This window comes from Scyliorhinus canicula, chromosome 16 (genome assembly GCF_902713615.1).
Source record: "Scyliorhinus canicula chromosome 16, sScyCan1.1, whole genome shotgun sequence".
Taxonomy (NCBI): Eukaryota; Metazoa; Chordata; class Chondrichthyes; order Carcharhiniformes; family Scyliorhinidae; genus Scyliorhinus; species Scyliorhinus canicula.
Window position 1 is genome coordinate 91,719,920 of NC_052161.1, and position 6,000 is coordinate 91,725,919.

Here is a 6,000-nt window from a genome sequence, read left to right on the forward strand (position 1 = left end):
GAAAAGGTTATAAGAGATAGGGTTTATAATCATCTTGAAAAGAACAAGTTGATTAGCGATACTCAACACGGTTTTGTGAAGGGTAGGTCATGCCTCACAAACCTTATTGAGTTTTTTGAGAAGGTGACCAAACAGGTGGATGAGGGTAAAGCGGTTGATGTGGTGTATATGGATTTCAGTAAGGCGTTTGATAAGGTTCCCCACGGTAGGCTATTGCAGAAAATAAGGAAGTATGGGATTGAAGGTGATTTAGCGGTTTGGATCAGTAATTGGCTAGCTGAAAGAAGACAGAGGGTGCTGGTTGATGGCAAATGTTCACCCTGGAGTTCAGTTACTAGTGGTGTACGCAAGGATCTGTTTTGGGGCCACTGCTGTTTGTCATTTTTATAAATGACCTGGAAGAGGGTGTAGAAGGATGGGTTAGTAAATTTGCAGATGACACGAAGGTCGGTGGAGTTGTGGATAGTGCTGAAGGATGTTATAGGATACAGAGGGACATAGATAAGCTGCAGAGCTGGGCTGAGAGGTGGCAGATGGAGTTTAATGTGGAAAAGTGTGAGGTGGTTCACTTTGGAAGGAGTAACAGGAATGCAGAGTACTGGGCTAATGGCAAGATTCTTGATAGTGTAGATGAAGAGAGATCTCGGCATCCAGGTACATAAATCCCTGAAAGTTGCCACCCAGGTTAATAGGGCTGTTAAGAAGGCATATGGTGTGCTAGCCTTTATCAGTAGGGGGATTGAGTTTTGGAGCCACAAGGTCATGCTGCAGCTGTACATAACTCTGGTGCGGCCGCTCCTCGAGTACTGCGTGCAGTTCTGGTCACCACATTTTAGGAAGGATGTGGAAGCTTTGGAAAGGGTTCAGAGGAGATTTACTAGGATGTTGCCTGGTATGGAGGGAAGGTCTTACGAGGAAATGCTCAGGGACTTGAGGTTGTTTTCGTTAGAGAGGAGAAGGCTGAGAGGTGACTTAATAGAGACAATTGAGAAATTCGACCTTCACTGCTCAGATTAATGAGATCTATGAGTGATATTTGTTTAAAAAGTAGGTTCAGAAATTAGGCAAATTTATATTACCATTTTGAGACTAAAGGCGCAGAACTGAAACTTTCCAATCCTTACAGACTCTGTTGCGGGACCAAATTGTTTTTGGCATTAAGAATGAAATATTACGAGAACATTTGCTTGACAGAAAAGTTTATCGCTAGAAGATACAATTGAAATGTGCCGTGCGAATGAAGTCGGAACTCAGACATACTGACTCAGGAAAGTGGCACGATAAAAGAAAACGTGGCTGACGCCATTGAGGCTGTTGCGCATTCAAGAAAACAGCGCACTACAGTTGTTCCAAATGCGGTAAACTGAATCATTTTGCTGCGTAGTGCCGTTCAGCGACAAAAGGGCCACAGTTTAAAAAATCGATTTCATTCAACAGAAATATGAATGTTCAGAGTATCAATACAAATAAAGATGCATAAAAAATGGTGAAACCTGATACTGTTACAGATGCCTATTGTCTTTAATATACATTAATTTAAAAAAAAATTTTTTTAAATCCTTTTTCACATTTTCTCCCAAATTTACACCCAACAATAAACAATAATCAGTAACAAATGCAATGTCAATCCCCATATCATTAACAATGATCCCATCCTCCCACCAAGCCCCAGACAGAGGAAGAGACATGGAAGAGAGCAAAAGAGAGGGAGGTAAATAGAGAGATAGTGGTTTAGAGGGAGAGATAATGAGAGTGATAGAAATACTCTACCTGAGAGAGACAGTGTTATGCTTCTTCGTGTAGCATAAGCTGCTTCCTTGATGTATGCTTTGACAAAGGAAGCTCCCGACTTGACATTTATTGAACAGTTAACAATTCTCCAACTTGAGTTTGACTCTCCTGCTAATCTTGCTATAGTAACTCAGTCTAACTAACCAGTCTGCTCTAAGCCCATGGGTTGGGTGTGATGCATCTGATCTGTCCCTGTCCTACTCTCTAAGTGTCGCCTGTGGAAAGAGACAGAGCTTGTGTGCCCTGTCCTTATATGTGGGTTGCGTAATGCCCCCTTGTGGTAGTGTCACCTCTGGGTGTCTTGACTGCCCATTGGTCGTGTCCTATTCTATGTGTTCATTAGCTGTATATCTGCATGTCATGACATGTCCGGTGCTCCCTCTAGTGGTTACTGAGTTGTAGTGTATTTACATTAACCCCTTGTGTATATACGGTGATGCATATCACCAAATCCCCTTTTTTCATGTTACATATTTTCTGTAGTGTTAAAGAAAAATTGAACAAAAACAGGAAATAAGTGATGACATGTACAAGTTGTCATGACTGTGATGACGATACAAGATCAAAGAATAGTTATGATGACATTGAGGATTATACAATACCAATTAATAGTTATGATGACGTTGAGGATTATACAATACCAAATAGTAGTTATGTGTCCAAAGATCATGATTTTACACGGTCGAGTGGCATTCTTGTGCTGTTATGGAAGTGTCGATGTTGATGTTGTCATTCCCTTGTGAACGCTCTGTCCTGGTGTTTACGTAACCATGAGGTCATCAGGAGGTATTCAAATGGTCAAATCACTTAATTGTCTGAGGTGGACTCTTTTTTTTAATGCTTGTGGTGCCAATTCTTGATGACATCTTTCATGAAAGCTGGTGTGCTTATCTGTAGTGTAGCAAACGTGAATTGGTAAGATGCGTTGACATGCCACGGTATGATACACTCTTACCATTGTTCTGAGCTGAGCAGTAACATTGTCCTTCATGGGCAGAGTTGTACCATGTTGTACCAGCTGTTGTTCTATTGTTGTAATTGTTGTTATTGATGTGCTTGTTGTTGTGTTTGTTGCCTCTGGTACGCTTCTTGTTGTTGTCTTTGTTGGTATTTTTGGAGGTTTTGTTGTCGTGTTTGTTGCGCCCAATGACCACACCGAGTGGAGAATTTGAGTCCTTCACAAAGTTGCTTGTGTCAGTGTCCTTTGTGGCATCTTCTGTTTCATTGAGTGTGCCGTCTCTGATTCCTCGGCACTCCCCGTCTGGAGTCATGTCTGGTTCACTTGAATCATCTTTGGCTTGTTGATGCTCCCCGTCTGGAGTCCTTTCTGGTTCTCCTGAATCACCTGTGGTTTCTTGATGCTCCCCATCTGGAGTCATTTCAGGTTCTTGTGGAGAGGCTCGAGTTGATGAGGTTTGAATTAACGTGGTGTCATTGGAGTCACTAGTAGCCTCACTTTGATTGTTGAGTGCCTCTGTACATACTAGCCAAGATCTGTCAGTCTCACTGAGATGTCACACCTCTTGCATGGGAATTGTGAAACCTTTGTCACTTGTCGCACAGTGCGTGGATCTTCAGTGTCTTCTTGTCAGTTAGATGAGCTGGGTAGACTGTCAGAGTCTTCTTCTGGTGGCTCAAATAATCTGGGTAGACTGTCATAGTCTTTTTCTTGTTCACGTGAGGGTGGTACACTGATCGTCTGGGCTCTTGTCAGCTTTCTGAAAGACTGATTTCCGTGCCAGTCTTTGTGCCATAGCCTTTTGAAGTGATGCTTCCTGAAAACCAGCATCCTTGGTGCCCATGCTTGCGTAATCAGCTTCTGCGTCACCAGTTTCATAAGAACATAAGAACATAAGAATATAAGAACTAGGAGCAGGAGTAGGCCATCTGGCCCCTCGAGCCTGCTCCGCCATTCAATGAGATCATGGCTGATCTTTTGTGGACTCAGCTCCACTTTCCGGCCCGAACACCATAACCCTTAATCCCTTTATTCTTCAAAAAACTATCTATCTTTACATTAAAAACATGCAATGAAGGAGCCTCAACTGCTTCACTGGGCAGGGAATTCCATAGATTCACAACCCTTTGGGTGAAGAAGTTCCTCCTAAACTCAATCCTAAATCTACTTCCCCTTATTTTAAGGCTATGCCCCCTAGTTCTGCTGTCACCCGCCAGTGGAAACAACCTGCCCGCATCTATCCTATCTATTCCCTTCATAATTTTAAATGTTTCTATAAGATCCCCCCTCATCCTTCTAAATTCCAACGAGTACAGTCCCAGTCTACTCAACCTCTCCTCATAATCCAACCCCTTCAGCTCTGGGATTAACCTAGTGAATCTCCTCTGCACACCCTCCAGTGCCAGTACGTCCTTTCTCAAGTAAGGAGACCAAAACTGAACACAATACTCCAGGTGTGGCCGCACTAACACCTTATACAATTGCAACATAACCTCCCTAGTCTTAAACTCCATCCCTCTAGCAATGAAGGACAAAATTCCATTTGCCTTCTTAATCACCTGTTGCACTTGTAAACCAACCTTCTGTGACTCATGCACCAGTTTCCTTTGTTTCTTTACACAATACTTTTTGCTGCTGCATTGTTGTGTACCCTCTGGCCTGCTGGTCACATTGCTGATGTCTTATTTGAAATTAAATGAAAATCGCTTATTGTCACAAGTCGGCTTCAAATAAAGTTACTGTGAAAAGCTTCTAGCCGCCACATTCCGGCGCCTGTTCGGGGAGGCTGGTACAGGAATTGAACCCACGCTGCTGGCCTGCCTTGGTCTGCTTTAAAAGTTTGAGCCAAATGAGGTAATTACGAAAGTTTACCAGCTGGAATTGTGGCCTGACAAGCTTGAATTCTCATTCTGTGACGAACCAGAAATCACGAGATGCACAGGATGCCAGATCGACTAAAGGAAAGGATTATTTGGTGCCATTGGTGGGACTCACTGTGACCTGCACTCTTTTCCTCTTCCTCTTTTTTGTTTGAGAGCGATTCTGTGACTGATTTTGAGACTGCCCCTCTTGTTTCCCATGGCTTTGGTAGCACCCATCTTGCTGCTGGCCTGCACCATGGAAGCAGTCGTTTGAGGTTTGTCTGCTAAGATGTCTCTTGTTGGCGTACTTCTGAGGGGCTGTACAGTGGTGGTCAAGTCTGCACCTTCAATGGCTGGCTGCAGAGCCTCGCACACTGGTTGCTGGCTTGGACCCACATCCCCAACATTGGGTGTTGTTCCTACATCCTGTGTTGGAGCCCCAAGTGATGGCTCCTCGTCATTTGAAATTTCAATGCATATGTTTGCTGTTCCTGAAGAACCAAGTGCTGGCTCATCCTTGTCTTGTAATATTGTATATGTATCATCTGTCATCATGGAACTGCATACGGATACAGCATATCTGGCAACATGGTATAAGTATCATCTGTTGTTCTGGAGCTGTGTACGGATACATCTGTCTGTTCCTCTAATTCATCATTCGGTGGAGTGGCCTCGAGTATTGGCGAGTCCACTACCGGAACCATTTCACAGGCTCGAGATGATTCATCGTATGCCTCAGGAGCCAGTTTCTCCAAATATCTTCCATTATTACTTGGTTCGCAGTGGACTTGTTTTTCTGCGAGGTATCTCCTACTGCAATCTCACTTCTCCATCTCTGCGTGCACCATCTCAGAGCTTTCACACTTCTCGGTATCCTGCGCAGACTGGCCGTCCCTTGTGATCACCTCGTCATTGCTGTGAAACCATCGGAGTAGCACTTCACAGGCTTCCTCATCTAGTTTACCGTCACTCCCGCAAAACAACCTTACTAGCGTTTCATAGTCATCTTCATCTGGACCTCCAAGCCTTTACTTTCCTCATCGTATTCATGGCCTTTGTAGATATCATCGTAGTACTCATCATCGGAGTCAGTATCATCTGCAAAGACTCCTGTAAAATACGATATTGCGTATGGAATTATGTGTCCGCGCAGGAGGCGACCAATTTCAAAGTCAGCTGCAGAACTTTTATTTAACATTCCATGCTGTGGAACGTCAGGAGGACTGAAGAAATTGAAGAATGAGTCATTTGGTACAGCTTTCGGAACTTTTACGAGTACTCCGACCCTTATGGTTCTGCTTCGGTTTAATGGTTTTCAGAGTGACATTTTTTCCTTTCTTCTAGTTGATCTGTCACACTGTGCATCCCATGATTTTTGGTTTGTTACAG